This window comes from Ceratotherium simum, unplaced genomic scaffold (assembly GCF_057802395.1).
Source record: "Ceratotherium simum simum isolate JZ-2026a unplaced genomic scaffold, ASM5780239v1 HiC_scaffold_43, whole genome shotgun sequence".
Classification (NCBI taxonomy): domain Eukaryota; kingdom Metazoa; phylum Chordata; class Mammalia; order Perissodactyla; family Rhinocerotidae; genus Ceratotherium; species Ceratotherium simum.
Window position 1 is genome coordinate 9,248,774 of NW_028261259.1, and position 16,481 is coordinate 9,265,254.

At 45.2% G+C, this 16,481-nt stretch overlaps 2 long non-coding RNA genes across 3 annotated transcripts; both read left to right on the forward strand.

Annotated features, from left to right (window-relative positions):
• Positions 1–1,147: 1,147 nt before the first annotated feature.
• Positions 1,148–4,324, forward strand: LOC147911568 (uncharacterized). 2 transcript variants are annotated; one of them, XR_015550846.1, is made up of 3 exons: positions 1,148–1,223; positions 3,709–3,744; positions 4,115–4,324. It is a non-coding gene; the product is annotated as an uncharacterized LOC147911568 (long non-coding RNA). The 2 variants fall into 2 exon arrangements; XR_015550845.1 differs by lacking the exon at positions 1,148–1,223 and adding an exon at positions 3,322–3,418.
• A 65-nt stretch (positions 4,325–4,389) lies between these two features.
• Positions 4,390–5,877, forward strand: LOC147911569 (uncharacterized). Its single transcript, XR_015550847.1, has 3 exons — positions 4,390–4,425; positions 5,270–5,418; positions 5,718–5,877. It is a non-coding gene; the product is annotated as an uncharacterized LOC147911569 (long non-coding RNA).
• The last annotated feature ends 10,604 nt before the right edge of the window (positions 5,878–16,481 follow it).

Below are 16,481 nucleotides of genomic sequence, written 5' to 3' on the forward strand. Positions count from 1 at the left end.
CTGGTCCCCGCCCCTTGCCCCGCCCGCAGCCTTGTCCCCGCCCACAGCCCCGCCTCTAGAACTGGTTTCCACCCACAGCCCCGCCCCTAGACCTGGTCCCTGTCCCTGGTGCTGACTCAGCCCGGGGACCGGGCTCTCATTAACTCTAGAAACTAGACACCTCCCCCGAGGCTGGGGTGCGCGGCCCCGCCCTGCCCCGCCCCCCCCGCCGCCTCAACCCGGAGCCCCCAAACGTCCGTCCTCCCCGAACGTCGGTCCTCCCCGAACGCCAGCCCGAGACCAGAAGCGGAAGCGCGGGCGGCGCCGTGGATGGAGCGGGCGGTCTGCGCGGTGTGTCCAGTCTTCTCGGCGCGGACCGCATTCCCGTGGACCTTCGGCCGAAGGGGCGAGGCGCGCTAAGCGGCGGGCGGTCCCGGCTCCGGTCGCGGTCCAGGGAGGGGCCTGGGCCGCGGGCAGCCCCGTCACGGCCCGGCGTCCCTCCGTCCCCCCGGAGCCCCGTTTCCCCCGGGCTGTTCGCTCAGGGCACCCGAGGCTGCTGTTCCTCCCGGCTCCGGGCGCCGCTGGCCCCTCCTCAGAGTCCCCGTCACCGTCCTCCGTGTGATTTTGTCCCCAGGGGGCTTATCCGCGTCTGGAGGCGGTGTTTGGGTTGTTACTAATGGGGGCGCTCCTGGCATCTAGAGGGGGAGGCAGGGATGCTGCTCAGCGTCCTCCAGGCCCAGGACGGCCCGACAGAGAATCATCCGGCCCCAGACGTCAATGGTGCGGAGGTTGGGAGACCTGCTCCAGGGCCTGAAAATCTCCCCAGCCCTGAATGAAGTGTGGGAAATGTTTACAAGTCAGCGAGTCACTTACAGGGGCCATAAATGACAAGCTTGTTTAAAGGGTCCGGAGTCACCAAAAAGTCTCTGTCCAGCCAAGTGAGTTGAGTGAGTCAAGAGCACACAGCACAGAGCTGCTTCCTCCCATCTTGGGGAGCAGGTGACTGCATAGGAATCGGGAAAATCCAGTCACAGCCAACAGTTACAGTTAAATCAGTAAATACAAAAAAGAAAAGTGAATGGGGTGGCCTTTCCATCCAGCACCCTATAAAAGGCCTCAAAAGCTTGTTTGCGCTTTTGTTTCTCCCCTCAGACACGAAAAGCATCTGTGGAGCTCAAGTTTGAGGTGAAACCAGGCTCAGAGTCCACCTGTCCTCGCTGATCCATGGATTTCTGTGTGACCAGGTGAGTACCCTGTCGACCTGGTACCAACAGGTTCCGGCAGCCTCCGCTGCGCAGAAGACCTGATAGTGGGCTTTCCTGGGCTCATGTTGTCACCACATGGACACTGAGAGAGAGGGTATCTTGAGAAAAATTATTGATGTTTGATGGATTATATTCAAGGGAAAGATGCTAAGCTGTGTGTGGTTCTGTGTGGTAAATATTTCAGTAAGTACTGTTATATGCAAATAAGAACACATAAAACAAATGTAAATAACTGCAAATGAGTATTATAGTAGAAAATATAGATTTACTTGCATTGCATAATACTTAAAAATCAGGATTTATATATAATATAAATACAGAAATGTTTTGCGTGTGTATGTAGTACTAGAAGACATCCCATTAAATATTAGCAGGGATACTCAGCAACATTCCTTAGACCCATTCAACTTGACTTCTAAAGTCCTATAAATCCTCCACAAAAATTTGAAATATAGGAGCATTGAGGGAAAAAGATGATTGGAACTTCTTTGTATTAGTAACAAATTTAATATTGAATTTACCAATAGCCAGATTTATTTTGAGCATTTTTTTCTTTATGATGTTTCAAATCATTTGGAGGAGTACTAAGCAACACTGTAGATTGCAGGGCAGGGCACTAGTCTCTAAAAAGACTGTTCTCACCACCTTGCCTTCTAAAGGGAATTAACTTCATTTCTTGAAACTTTTCTGAAATAACTGTCTGGTGATTCACGTTGCAGAGAATCCTGTTAAGTAATTTTGTATTTAGTTGTTGGCCGCTACTAATTGTGTGTGTATGTGTGTGTGCCTTTTTCATTCTAGCTTTCCTGTGATGTTCTTGAGGGGAATGTGTGCTTGTCATGCAATAGATAGTCTTTGAGTGTATAATTAATGGTGACCAACTGTACTCGTTTATTCAGGGCAGAGGGGTTTTCCAGGACACAGGACGTTTAGTGTTCAAACCAGGTCAGTCCTAGACAAACCGGGATGGTTCCTCATCTGATGAGCCAGGCCCTGGGCCACATGCATGGGGACCTGGAGAACCAGAGAGACCTTGTCCCACCTCCGTGGAATTTATATTGTATTTGGGAATTTGGATTTTAGACAGTTCATGATGAGAGTGATGTGGGAGTTTGGCACAAGTTGACTCAACCTGAGGGGGCAGGGAAGCCCTCTTGAGAAGGACTGATATTTAGCTTGAGAGCTAGAGTTGGGACTGGATTTAGCTAGTTGGAGGGTTAGACTGGAGTGAGGGTGTGGGAGTGTGTTCAAGAGAGCGTTTCAGACAGAGGAACCCGCATGAGGAAACCCCTGAAGCAGAGAGCCTGGTGTGTCCGTGAACTGAGAAGAGGGATGGCTGAGCCGAGTCAACACAGGGGGAGGGGTGTGAGCCACGCCGGTGAGGGGGGACAGGCAGGACCAGATCAGGGGTGACTTGGGACTCTGTTCTAAGACCAGTGGGAAGACTCTGGAGAGATGCGAGTAGAAGGAGGATGTGATTAGCGTTTGGTCTAAGCACGTGGGTTAAAGTGGACTTCACGGTTAAGAATGAAGACTTAATAGGCAAGATGGGAGGTGCTGGGAATAAGTTTAGGAATAAGATGATTGTTCCCTAGGCCTGGGTGATGGCTGTGGAGCAGGAAAGAAGTAGAAAGAAAAGACATTGGAGTGTGGCACCAAGAGAACGTAACGGTGCTTTCTTGCCTGCATGTGTCAGATGGCACAGGGCAGTGACTGTGCTCCTCGCTGCTGTCCGTGCAGACCTGCAGGCGTCCCCTCACCCAGGTCTGTGTGTTCACCCCTCTTTGTCACTCACAGGCCCCCCCTCCACATCCTAAAGGAAGTCAGGCCTTACTTTTGAGGGGGGTGTCTCACATGGGAGACACCGAGGAGAGCCCCTCCAGACATCAGAGCAGCCCCTTCAGCCTCTCCCTCAGCCTCCTCCCGTCCCCCCTCTCGCTTTCCACACCCAGAAGGACCCCTGCTCAGTATTCCGTGTCCCCAGGTTCTCCCTCCTCCAGGCTTGAGAAGGGTGGGGCAGCAACTGGGGTGGACATCATCTGCACCTTCCACTCTGAGCCCCACTGGTCCCGGGCTGGACAGAGAGTGACTCTACTGGGAGCCGCGCCATGAGACCCAGGGCGTCACCCACCTGGGCTACCTCACCCTGGACGGGGACAGCCTCTACGTCAGTGGTGAGGGGCTGTGCTATAGCCACACTCTCTCTCCCAGTCAGAGTTCTGTGTTGCCTCCGTTGCTCTAAAGTGAGCTATGATCCATCTCTCTAAGCTCCTGGTCTGGGTTCAGTCTTCTCATCACTGTGTGATCACTGGGTCCAGCCACCTTGCATCTCGTTGCCTGCCCCCGAACACCACTCCCCTCTTCCCCTCTGCTTTTCCCACAAAGGTCCCTACGTCCTCCCTCTCCCTTAATCCTTTATGTTCACCCCAACTCTTGCTCAGCTCCTCTCGCCTTCTCTCCACAGATTACACCTATGGAGCTGCAGCCCCGACTACCACCAGTGAGTATTCTTGGCCCTGATGTCCTGGGTCCCATCTGCATTTGGGGTTGGGGAGCACCTGTTCTCCTTCACCCGCTGTCCTTGGTGAGGGAAGCACCTGGAAGGACCCTAATTCATCCCTTCTCTCCCTCCCGGGTTCTGGTGGAGAGTCCTAGCCCAGTGTGAGACAGGCTTAGACACAGACGTGTTCTCCACCACATTCTGACCCCTCATGGTTTTCACTTGAATTCTCCTAAAGCCCCACTCTTGGTCCTCCTTTTCCAGGTATCCCATCCGTCTGTCCAGTTTTCTGCCCGTCCATCTGTCTCTCCTCCGAGTTCAGTCTCTCTTGTTCACATATCTCTCTCTCTTGGGCTCCTCTCATCCACAGGCTTGCTCATCCCTCTACTCACACAGTCACCCGTCCCCTCACTCTCATTTATGCTTCACCTGTGAATGGTGGTCCTGGGATAGCCACTGCTGGAGCCCGTGTGAGCCTGGGGGCTCCTCCCACTCTGTCCCTCCCTGATGACAGCCCTCGCCACTGCTCCCGAGCCAGACACCACGTCCCTGCATACTTCATCATCACCTGTGCCACCAGAAGCCAACACAAGTACCTGGGGCCCCTTTTCCTTCCCAAGAGAAGCTCTCCGGCCCCACTCCTCTACCAGCCAGTTGTGATCCAGGAGCTGGGAAGCCAGGGTGTGAAATTTTGGTTTTAGGGCAATCATGCTGATTACAAAGATTATACCGACGATTCAGTATAAGGCCAGCCCTCAGAGAGCCCCTAATCTTGTGAAATTAACACACCATTATAACACAATGCAGGAGGTTTCAGGGAGAGGCATCTGGCATAATTTGGAGGGGAAGAGCTTGCTAGAGAAAGTTTCACCAGAATGGAGTCTTTAAGAATAAGTAGGAGGGACCCTGGCAGCTAGAGGATGAAGGGTTTTCCTGGCAGAGAGGATTCCATGATCAAAGGCTCCGGCCAGAAACAACATGCCGTATGGGGAGAATTGAAATGAATTTGGGTTGCGTGACGCATAATGTTTAACCCGCAGTAGATGGATAAAATGAGACTGAAAGGTCAGCAGGAGCCAGATTGAGTAGAGCCTTGAGTGCCAGGTCAAGATGGTTGAACTAAACACTGAAGGCCATAGGGAGCCATGGGTGGTACTAGAGCAGTGGTGGCCCTAGTGAGGTATTCATTTCAGAAAGATTCTTCTAGTGGTCCATGTAGAACATCCTTTAGACAGAGCATCCAGTGAGCCTGCTGTGGTGTTGGTCCAGGTGAAGGAAGTTAAGACCTGAGCTGGGACAGGGATGGAGAGAGGGAGTGTATGTGAGGACCAGTGCGCAACTGGACTTGGTGTTACTGGGAGGGAGGAGGAGCTGAGCAAATGTGCTGGTTCTGACTTGGGTGACCACACGGGTGGGTGGTGGTGCCACTGAGAGAGAAGACGACAGATGATAATGAGTGCAGGACTCTGGTGTGGTCTCAGGCCAGATCTCAGTGATGGCCATCACTCTCCCTCTCGTCTTGCAGCTTTGGGGCACAACCTGAAGACCCTCACAGTCACCTTCCCCATCTCCACCCTCTGGTATTCATCAGACAGGAGCAACGGCTCAGCCACGTTCAACTCCACTGAGAGGGTCCTGCAGAGCCTGGGGAGACCCTGGTCCCAGCAGCTCCTGGTGGGTTAAATCCCACCCAGCCCCTCCCCCAACCCCTGTCCCTCCTCTCATCCTCCTCCTCCTTCCTCCCCAGCTGGATCCTTGTTCAAGAAGAGCAGCCTGGGCCTCTTCTCCTTGAGTTGCATACTGGTCTCCCTCAGGTAAGACCCTCCCCTGAGCATTTGCCCCAAATGACCACTTTTGTGACCACCCCTCTCTCAGTCTCCCCACTGACCTCCCATTTCCTCCTTCCTGTTCTGGCTCCCACCCCAGAGGTTTCAGGACCTCTCTCTAGATTCCCCACGTCCCTCTCTCCCCAGGCCTGATAAGGATGGGGGAGCCACTGGTGTGGACGCCGTCTGCACCTACCATCCTGACCCCGTGGACCACCATGCCTCTGTGCTGGGAGCGGAGAGTCTCCACCTGTCTGCTCTTCCTCTCGGTGGCTCCAGGCTCTGCACCCTGGAGTTTATGCAGGCAGAGAGAACACCAGCTGCATTTCCCCAAAATCAGCTGGAACCTCAGCATCCTGGAGCCCAGATGCTCGGAGTACACCGCGCTGCAGAGAGTCACCCAGGACCAGGTGGGGTCTCCCTCCCCCGTCTCTCCTTGCCCTGAGGGCACCCTCATTCCTCCATCTGACTTACATCTGTTACGTTATTGTTTCAACCCTTCACTTTCCCTGCGTGTCTGGGTTCTCTCAGTTTCCAGAGGTGATGTCCTAGCTGCCTTCCCCATTTCTCACATGGGTAAACTGAAGCTCAGAAAGGGGAGTATTGTGCCTAAGGTCACACAATGAGTTAGGGGCAGAGCCAGGATTTGAAGTAAGGTCTCCCTTGTCCCAAGGTCTGTGATCTTTCACCGCCTCCAGTGGCCTCCTGCATCCCCAGGAGACCTCCATCTCACCCAGTCTCCCTCGCATTTGTTCTAGGTCACCAAGCTCTACAGAGGCGGCCAGCTGTGAGACATATTCCACTCCTGCCTGGTGACCAACTTGATGTAGGTTGAGGAGATTGGAAGCATCGGCTGAGCTGGTGGCTGATGGCTCTGAGCTCCCGTGACACATCCTTGATCTGGAAGTCACTGACATGGTGCCCATTCTGCCCCACATCCCTGTCAGCTAATCCTACCATCTCCTTCCATAGGTTTTCGGGGATTGAGAAAAGCATTAACATTTGGTACCACCAAACTCCAGCATCTTCCTCCTCCTCCTCTTCTGGAGACTTTCAACAAATATCGGCAGTCTGACTGGGCTCTCCAATAGTGTAGCCACTAACCACATGGGGCAATTTAAATTATTATACACCTGTTGGGATACGATTCACATATTGTGTGTGTCGGGGGGCTGTATTTTTTAGGTTTTTCTATATACAATATCTTCTCCTCTGCAAAACAAATAGTTTTACCTCTTCCCTTCGAATCTGGGTTTCTTTTATTCCTTTTTCTTGCCTAATTGCCCTCATTAGAACCTCTAGTGCCTGTGATTAACATATGAGATGAGGGAAGACATCATTGTCTTGTCCCTGGTCTTAGGGGGAAATTTTCAATCTTTCACCATTGAATATGGTGTTAGCCGTGGGTTTTTCATCGATGCTATTTATAGGTTGAGAAAGTTTTTTTCTATTCCTAATTTGTTGAGTGTTTTCCTTTTTAGGCATGAAGGGCATTGTATTTTGTGAAATTCTTTTCTATATATATGGTCGAGATTACGTGGTTTTGCCCCTTATTCTATTAATATGGTGTATTACATAATCAAATTTTCAGATATTAAGCCACCCCTCCAACTAGAAGTGAGAGATTCAGACGTTCTCAAGTCTGTCCTGGGCATGCCACATCCCTGAGCCCTTGTGGCATTCTAGAGGCCCACAAATACACTGGAGCTTTTCAAAGCCCCCTGTGGACATCTCATTCCCCCAATTTTTCTTCTAAGTTTTTGGCTCACCTCTTGCCTGCCTCTCCTGGTATCACTCGCTCAGGCAACTACAATAGAAAACAATTAGTGCTGATTGTTTTTTGCATGTGCCTTGGGGACACAGTTTCCACCCTGGGGAAGCTCTGAGTGAAGTAATGACAAGCCCTGAACATGGGGCTTTTTCGGGGAGCTGCCAGGCAGGTCAGCTAGTGACAGTTCGATGGGGATGGGTTTTTTCAGAGCTCCAAACCCATTATGGCTGCTGGGCTGCTGGTTGTCTCAGCTACCATGGTTCTGAGACTGATGGTTTTCAAAGTTATGGAGGATATTGTGAGAGCAAGATGGGAATAGTGAAAGTTATAGTGCCACGAAGTTTGCTCCCTTTATCAAGATTCCACCGTGTGTCTTCACTAAACCCTCCTCAGATTCTTACAAGCCTTTGATTAATTTCTAGACTTCTGAAAAGATGATTTCGACCATTTTTACCAGTGTTCTCATTGTTTTTATGCATTTGCAGAAGTCCTTACTCCAAAGTTTCAAAAATGTTCTCCCTGTAGTTATTTATTTATAAATTAATTACTTGAAATGAAATTACATGAGAAATTCAGTTCCTCACTCACACACACACTAGCCACATTTTAAGTGCTCGATAACAACATGGGGCTAATAATGAGTGTATATGGTAGTGCAGACAAATGTTTACATTATTGCAAAAAGTTCTCTTGGACAGGACCCAGAAGCAGGGAATCTAGAATCACGGTAGAATTCCAGACACCCTTGTTCATCCTTTGTGCCCTTCCAGGTCTGTCCCCCACAGTAACCACACTGGAGTGGACTCCCTGTGTACCTTGCTGCCTTGGCACAGAGACTGGACAGAGTTGTCATCTATGAGGAATTCCTGCGGCTGACCCAGAATGGTACCCAGCTGCAGAACTTGACCCTGGACAGGAAGAGTGTCCTTGGGGATGGTAAGGCTCCCTGGTCATTGGGAAAGGAAGTGAGGCCATTCTGGGGACTCTGGATGCCTGGGGCTGAGAGAGCATTGAACTTTCTCAGGCTGGCAGGAGGTGGCATAGTCCCCCAGTCTTTACCCACCATTGAGAGAGAGAAAAGGACACCAGTGTAGTATGGGAGGCCCTCACCTTCTCCTAGACAGCTCTGTGACCTCAAACTAGTCACCTCCCGTCTCTGGACTTTTGTTTCCTTATCTCTGCACTGAGAGCCACTGGGCCAGATGGTCAGTGACGGCCTCCAGCTGTGTGTGAAGCAGACTTACAGGTTTGGGGGTGGTTGTGGTTCCTGATCCACAGGCTATAGTTTGCCAAGTCCCGCTCTAGATGAGCACCAATGGGCTAGAACTTTCTGTAGTGGTGGAATGTTCTATCTGTGCTGTCCAGTGCATAGCCGCATGTGGCTGTCGAGTGCTTGAAGGATGGAATTGTGACTGGTCTTTATTGTTACTGATTTTTAATGTTACTGAGGTACTAGAATTTTTATTTTATTTAACTAAAGTTAATTTTAATTCAAAAAGAGACTTGTTGCTGCTCCATATCAGACAGCACTCCTCTAAGAGGTTGTCTGGATAGAGGCACAAGTAGGGGGACCTGCACCCATCCCCCCATGCCCATTGGGTGCTGCACGTCCTACCCTCCTGGAGTTTATGTTGTAGCTGGCAATAACAAGAATAGAGAATTGAAAATTATCAATTATTTGATGTGCACAAACTCATACTTGCAGGGGGAAATCAGAGAAGACTTACTGCAGGATAATATATTGTAGGTTAATCCTAGAAAATGAATATTAAGCAAATAGTTAAAGGAGAAGGGGATGAATGTGTTTCTAGGCGCGGAAGAACACTTTTGAGTGGGAATTTACAAATTTAGAGAGATCCCATAGGCTTGTCAACTGTGATGACCCATTCTCCCCCCAGCTGTCATAAGAATGTCCAGGCCAAATTCAGTCCTCTGTGCCCGGAGGTATGAATTTGGTTTAATTTATTAAACTTTTGTTCTGTGATAATGGTCTTGGATTTTGTAGCAAAATGTGCTCACTTTTTGGAGATGGAAAGTAAAATGGGGTGAAACATGATGATGTCTACTTGACTTTAATATTTCATTGAAAACATGGGCTGAATCAAGGGTGGCAAGTGTTAATAATTTATACATTGATGAAATATTGTTTTAATTGGATGGAATATACATGGTTAAATTAGATGATGGATGTTTATGAGACTGTTCCTTTTATTTTTCTGTGTCTAAAAAGTTTTATTAAAAAGAGTGAAACACACTCACATGCATTCTCCATTTCATTCACTTCCAGAATATTCTGCCAACAGAGATGACACCTTGACTGAGAAGCCTGGTAAACCTGCAGGAAGCCCCAGCCCACGGTAGGCGGCGAGTATCTTGATGCTGTGCCTCATCGAAGAGAACCATGCGGTCTTGGATGATGAGGAAAGTTGGCCAACCCTTGTCAAGGATGGTTGAGGCACAGTGGGGTCAGCAGGAGCCCTGGGGCGATGACAGGAAGTGGCTCACCTCAGCACTTGCCTCCCCATCCCACCCCGTCTGGGCCCTCATCCTCATCTGCTTGGCGGGAATCCTGGTGCTCATCACAGGCCTGATCTGCTGTCTGCTGGTAAGCCATGACGTGTTGCTTGTCTTCTTACTGTTGGGTTGTAAGAGCTCTTTATATATTATAAATACACGTCCTTTTCTAGGGATATGTTTTGCAGATGTTTTCTCCCAGTCTGTGTGTTGCTTGCCTTCTCCTTCACAACATGAATCATTGGGGAAATGTAAGTGACAGTCATCATGAGATTCCACCATACTTGAGAATGGCTAAAATTAAAATGAAGGACTATAGCAAGTGTTGTTGAAGATGTCACGTCACTGAAACTCTCCTCGAGTGCTGGTGAAAAATAGCTTGGATGCGTCTTTTTAATTGCATATGTCTATCCAGCCATTCCTCCCCTAGGAATCCATCCATGGGAAATAAACCCATATGTCTATACACAGACTTGTACACACATGTTGATAACAACCAATTTATAGTAGACAAAAACGGAAAACAACCCAAATGTCCATCTACTGGTGAACGGATACAGACAGTGTGGTATATCCCCACAGTCGAATACTATTCAACCATAAAAAAGAATGAATTATTTTTTTTCTTTTTTAATTATTTTATTGAAATTATAAAGGGTGTTACCATTGTGTAATTTCAGGTGTTAATTATTATTTGTGAATTTCTGTATAGACTGCATTGTGCTCACCACCAGTAGTCTAACTTTTATCCCTCATCATGCATATGTGCCCCTTTAAATCTTTCACTCAACCCCCAGCCCCCATCCCCTCTGGTAACCACTAATCTGTTCTCTTTATCCTTGTGTATGTTTATCTTCTACATATGAGTGAAATCATGCATATTTGTCTTTGTCTGGCTTATTTCATTTAACATCATACCCTCAAGGTCCATCCAGGTTGTTGCAAACAGGATGATCTTGTCTTTTTTTTTTCTGGCTGAGTAGTATTCCATTTTATATAATACATACCAAATCTTCTTTATCCATTCATCTGTAGCAGGGCACTTGGGTTGCTTCCATGTCTTGGCTATTGTGAATAATGCTGCAGTGAACACAGGGGTGCATAAATCTCTTTGAATTGTTGATTTCAATTTCTTTGGATAAATACCCAATAGTGGGATAGCTGAAATGTATGGTATTTCTATTTTTAATTTTTTGAGAAATCTCCATACTGTTTTCCCTGGCAGCTGCACCAGCTTGCATTCCCACCAGCAGTGTGTGAGGGTGCCCTTTTCTCCTTATCCTCTCCAACATTTGTTATTTTTTGTCTTGGGAATTATAGCCATTCTGATAGGTGTAAGGTGATCTCTCATTGTAGTTTTGATTTGAATATCCCTAATAATTAGTGATGGTATACATCTTTTCATGTGTCTGTTGGCCTTCTGTATATCATATTTGGAAAAATGTCTGTTCATATCCTCTGCCCATTTTTAGATTGGATTGTCTGTTTGTTTGTTGTTGGGTTGTATGAGTTGTTTATATATTTTGGAAATCAATCCCTTGTCAGATATGTGATTTGCAAATATTTTCTCCCAGTTGGTGTGTTTTCTTTTCTTTTTTTTTTTTTGAGAGGAAGATCAGCCCTGTGCTAACATCCGTGCCTATCCTCCTCTTTTTTTCTGAGGAAGACCGGCTCTGAGCTAACATCTATTGCCAATCCTCCTCCTTTTTTTATCCCCCAAAGTCCTAGTTGATGGTTGTATGTCATAATTGCAGATCCTTGTAGTTGCTGTATGTGGGACGCAGCCTCAGCATGGCCAGACAAGCAGTGCATCTATGCGCGTCCGGGATCCGAACCTGGGCCACCAGTAGCGGAGCGCGCGCAATTAACCACTAAGCCATGGGACCGGCCCTGTCTTTTCGTTTTGATCATCGTTTCCTTTGCCTTGCAGAAGCCTTTTAGTCTCATGTAGTCCCATTTGTATATTTTTTCTTTTCTTTCCCTTGCCTGAGTAGACATGGTATTGGGAAGGGTGCTGCTAAGACCGATGTCAAAGACTGTACTGCGTATATTTTCTTCTAGGCGTTTTATGGTTTCAAGTGTTAGATTCAAGTCTTTTATCCATTTCGAGTTAATTTTTTTGTATGGTGGAAGATAGTGATCTACTTTCATTCTTTTGCATGTGGCTGTCCAGTTTTCCCAACAGCATTTATTGAAGAGACTTTCCTTTCTCCATTGTATGATCTTGGCTCCTTCGTCAGAGATTAACTGACCACAGATGTGTGGTTTTCTTTCTGGGCTTTGAGTTCTGTTCCATTGATCTATGAGTCTGCTTTTGTTCCAGTACCATGCCATTTTGATTACTATAGCTATGTAATATATTTTCAAGTTAGGATTGTGATGCCTCCAGATTTGTTCTTTCTTCTCAGGATTGCTTTGGCTATTTTGAGGTCTTTTGTTATTCCATATATAGTTTAGGATTCTGTGTTCTATTTCTATGAAGAACGTCATTGGGATTCTGATTGGGCTTGCATTGAATCTGTAAATTACTTTATGTAATATGGACATTTTAACTGTGTTTATTCTTCCAATCCATGTGCATGGAATATCTTCCCATTACTTCAGGTCATCATTGATTTCTTTCAATAATGTCTTATAGTTTTCATTGTATAGGTCTTTAACCTCTTTGGTTAAATTTATCCCTAGAGACTTTTTTCTTTTTGTTGCAATTGTAAATGGGATTGTATTCTTGAGTTCTCTTTCTGTTAGTTCATAATTAGAGTATAGAATTGCAACTGAATTGGTAAGTTGATTTTGTACGCTGCAACTTTGCTGTAGTTGTTGATTATTTCTAATAGTTTTCTGATGGATTCTTTAGGGTTTTCTGTATTTACAATCATGTCATCTGCAAACAGCAAGAGTTTCATTTCTTCCTTTCCAATTTGGATTCCTTTTATTTCTTTTTCCAGCCTAATTGCTCTGGCCAAAACCTCCAGTACTATGTTGAATGGGAGTGGCGATAATGGGCACATTTGTCTTCTTCCTGTTCTCAGAGGAATGGCTTTAAGTTTTTCATCATTAAGTATGATGTTGGGTGTGGGTTTGTGATATATGGCCTTTATTGTGTTGAGGTACTTTCCTTCTATACCCATTTTATTGAGAGTTATTATCATAAATGGATGTTGGATCTTGTCAAATCCTTTCTCTGCATCTGTGGAGAGGATCATGTGAATTTTATTCCTCATTTTGTTAATGTGGTGTATCACATTGATTGATTTGCGGATGTTGAACCATCCCTGCATCCTTGGTATAATTTCCACTTGATCATGAAATATGATCCTTTTAATATGTTGCCGTGTTCGAATTGCTGATATTAAATTGAGGATTTTTGCATCTGTGTTCATCAGCGATATTGGCCTGTAATTTTCCTTCTTTGTGCTGTCCTTATCTGCTTTTGCTGTCAGGGTGATGTTGGCCTCATAGAATGAATTAGGAAGTGTTCCATCTTCTTCAACTGTTTAGAATAGTTTGGGAAGCATGGGTATTAAATCTCGTTTGAATATTTGGTAGAATTCTCCAGAGAAGCCATCTGGTCCTGGACTTTTGTTTTTTGGGAGGTTTTTGATGAGCATTTTGATCTCTTTACTTGTGATTGGTCTGTTCATTTACTCTATTTCTTCTTGATTCAGTTTTGGGAGGTTGTAGGAATCTAAGAATTTATCTATTTCTTTTAGGTTATCCTATTTGGTGGCATGTAAGTTGTTCAGTGTATTCTCTGATTGTCCTTTGGATTTCTGTGATATCTGTTGTAATTTCTCCTCTTTCGTTTCTAATTTTATGTCTTTGAGCCTTTTCTCTTTTTTTCTTAGTGAGTCTGGCTAAGGGTCTGTCAATTTTGTTTCAGTCTTCTCAAAGAACCAGCTCTTTGTTTCATTGATCCTTTCTACTGTTTTTTTAGTCTCTATTTCATTTATTTCTGCTCTAATTTTTATTATTTCCCTCATTCTGCTTACTTGAGGCTTCATTTGTTCTTCATTTTCTGGTTCTATTAGGTGTAGTTTAAGGTTACTTATTTGGTATTTTTCTTCTTTGTTGAGGTGCGCTTGTATTGCTATGAATTTCCTTCTTAGAACTGCTTTTGCTGCATCCTGTAAGAGTTGTTTTGTTGTCTTTTCATTGTCATTTGTCTTCAGGTATTTTTTGATTTCTCCTTTGATTTGTTCATTGATCCAATGGTTCTTCAGTCGTGTGTTCTTTAGTCTCCACATATTTGTGACTTCCCCATCTTTTTTCTTGTAGTTGATTTCTAGTGTCATAGCATTGTGGTCAGAAAAGAAGCTTGATATGATATCAATCTTAAATTTATTCAGGCTTGCCTTGTTTCACAACATATGGTCTATCTTTGAGAATGTTCCATGTGCACTTAAGAAGAACGTGTATTCTGCTGTTTTGGGAGGGTATGCCCTATATATATCAATTAAGTTCATCTGATCATATGTTTCATTTAATTCCACTATTTACTTGTTGCCTTTCTCTGCATGATCTATCCATGGATGTAAGTGCGGTGGTCAGGTCCCCTGCTATTATTGTGTTGCTGTTAATTTCTCCCTTTAGGTCTATTAATAGTTGCTTTATATTCTTTTGTGCTGCTGTGTTAGGTGCATATATCTTTATAAGTGTTATGTCCTCTGGGTGGAAAGTCCCCTTTATCATTATATACTGCCCCTCTTTGTCTCTCATAGTCTTTTTTATCTTGAAGTCTGCTTTGTCTGATATAAGTATGGCAACACCTAGTTTCTTTTATTTGCCATTTGCTTGGAGTATTGTCTCTCATCCCTTCATTCTGAGCCTGTTTGTTTTTAGAGCTGAGATGTGTTTCCTGGAGGCAGCATATTGTTGGGTCTTGTTTTCTAATCCTCCCCAGCACTCTGTGTCTGTTGATTGGAGAATGCAATCAATTTACATTTAGAGTGATTATTGATACACGAGGGCTTAATCCCACCTAATCTATATTTCCATTGTTTCTCTTCCTTTGTGTTTCTGACTACCATTTCATTTTGGGGGTTTTCTGTGGAGGTTTCTCTCTCTCTTTTATTTTTTAATTGATGTTTTAATGGTTTCTAACATTGTGAAATTTTGGGTTGTACATTTTTGTTTGTCCATCACCATATATATGACTCCCTTCACCCCTTGTGCCCACCCCCCACCCCCACTGCCCCTGGTAACCACAGTCCAGTTTTCTCTGTCCACGTGTTGGTTTATATTCCACATATGAGTGAGATCATACAGTGTTTGTCTTTCGCTTTCTGGCTTATTTCACTTAACATAATACGCTCCAGGCCCATCCATGTTGTTGCAAATGGGACAATTTTGTCTTTTTTTATGGCTGAGTAGTATTCCATTGTATATATATATACCACATTTTCTTAATCCAGTCGTCAGTCGAGGGACACTTAGGTTGCTTCCACTTCTTGGCTATGGTGAATAATGCTGCAATGAACATAGGGGTGCATAAGCCTCTTTGGATTGTTGATTTCAGGTTCGTTGGATAGATTCCCAGTAGTGGGATGGCTGGATCATAGGGCATCTCTATTTTTAATTCTTTGAGGAATCTCCATACCGTTTTCCATAGAAGCTGCACCAATTTGCATTCCCACCAGCTGTGTATGAGGGTTCCTGTTTCTCCACATCCTCTCCAACATTTGTTGTTTTTTGTCTTGGTGATTATAGCCATTCTAATGGGCGTTAGGTGGTATCTTAGTGTTGTTTTCATTTGCATTTCCCTGATGATTAGTGATGTTGAGCATCTTTTCATGTGCCTATTGGCCATCTGTATATCTTCCTTGGAGAAGTGTCTCTTCATTTCCTCTGCCCATTTTTTGATCAGGTTGTTTGTTTTTTTGTTGTTCAGTTGTGTGACTTCTTTATATATTGTGGAGATCAACCCCTTGTCAGATGTATGTTTTGCAAATATTCTCTCCCAGCTGGTTGATTGTCTGTTCATCTTGAATCTGGTTTCATTTGTCTTATAAAAGCTCTTTAATCTGATAAAGTCCCACTTGTTCATTTTTTCTTTAGTTTCCCTAGTCTGGGTAGGCATGTCATCCGAAAAGATTCCTTTAAAACCAATGTCAAATAGTGTGTTGCCTATATTTTCTTCTATGAGTTTTATAGTTTCAGGTCTCACCTTCAGGTCTTTGATCCATTTTGAGTTAATTTTTGTGAATGGCGATAGCACATGGTCCACTTTCATTCTTTTGCATGTGGCTGTCCAGTTTTCCCAACACCTTTTATTGAAGAGACTTTCCTTTCTCCATTGCATGTTCTTAGCACCTTTGTCGAAAATTAGCTGTCCATATATGTGTGGTTTTATTTCTGGGCTTTGAATTCTGTTCCATTGATCTGTGTGTCTGTTTTTGTACCAGTACCGTGCCGTTTTGATTACTATTGCTTTGCAGTAAGTTTTGAAGTCAGGGATTGTGATGCCTCCTGCTTTGTTCTTTTTTCTTAGGATTTCTTTAGCTGTTCGCGGTCTTTTGTTGCCCCATATAAATTTTAGTATTCTTTTTTCTATTTCTGTGAAGAATGTCATTGGGATTCTGATTGGGATTGCATTGAATCTGTAGATTGCTTTAGGTAATATAGAC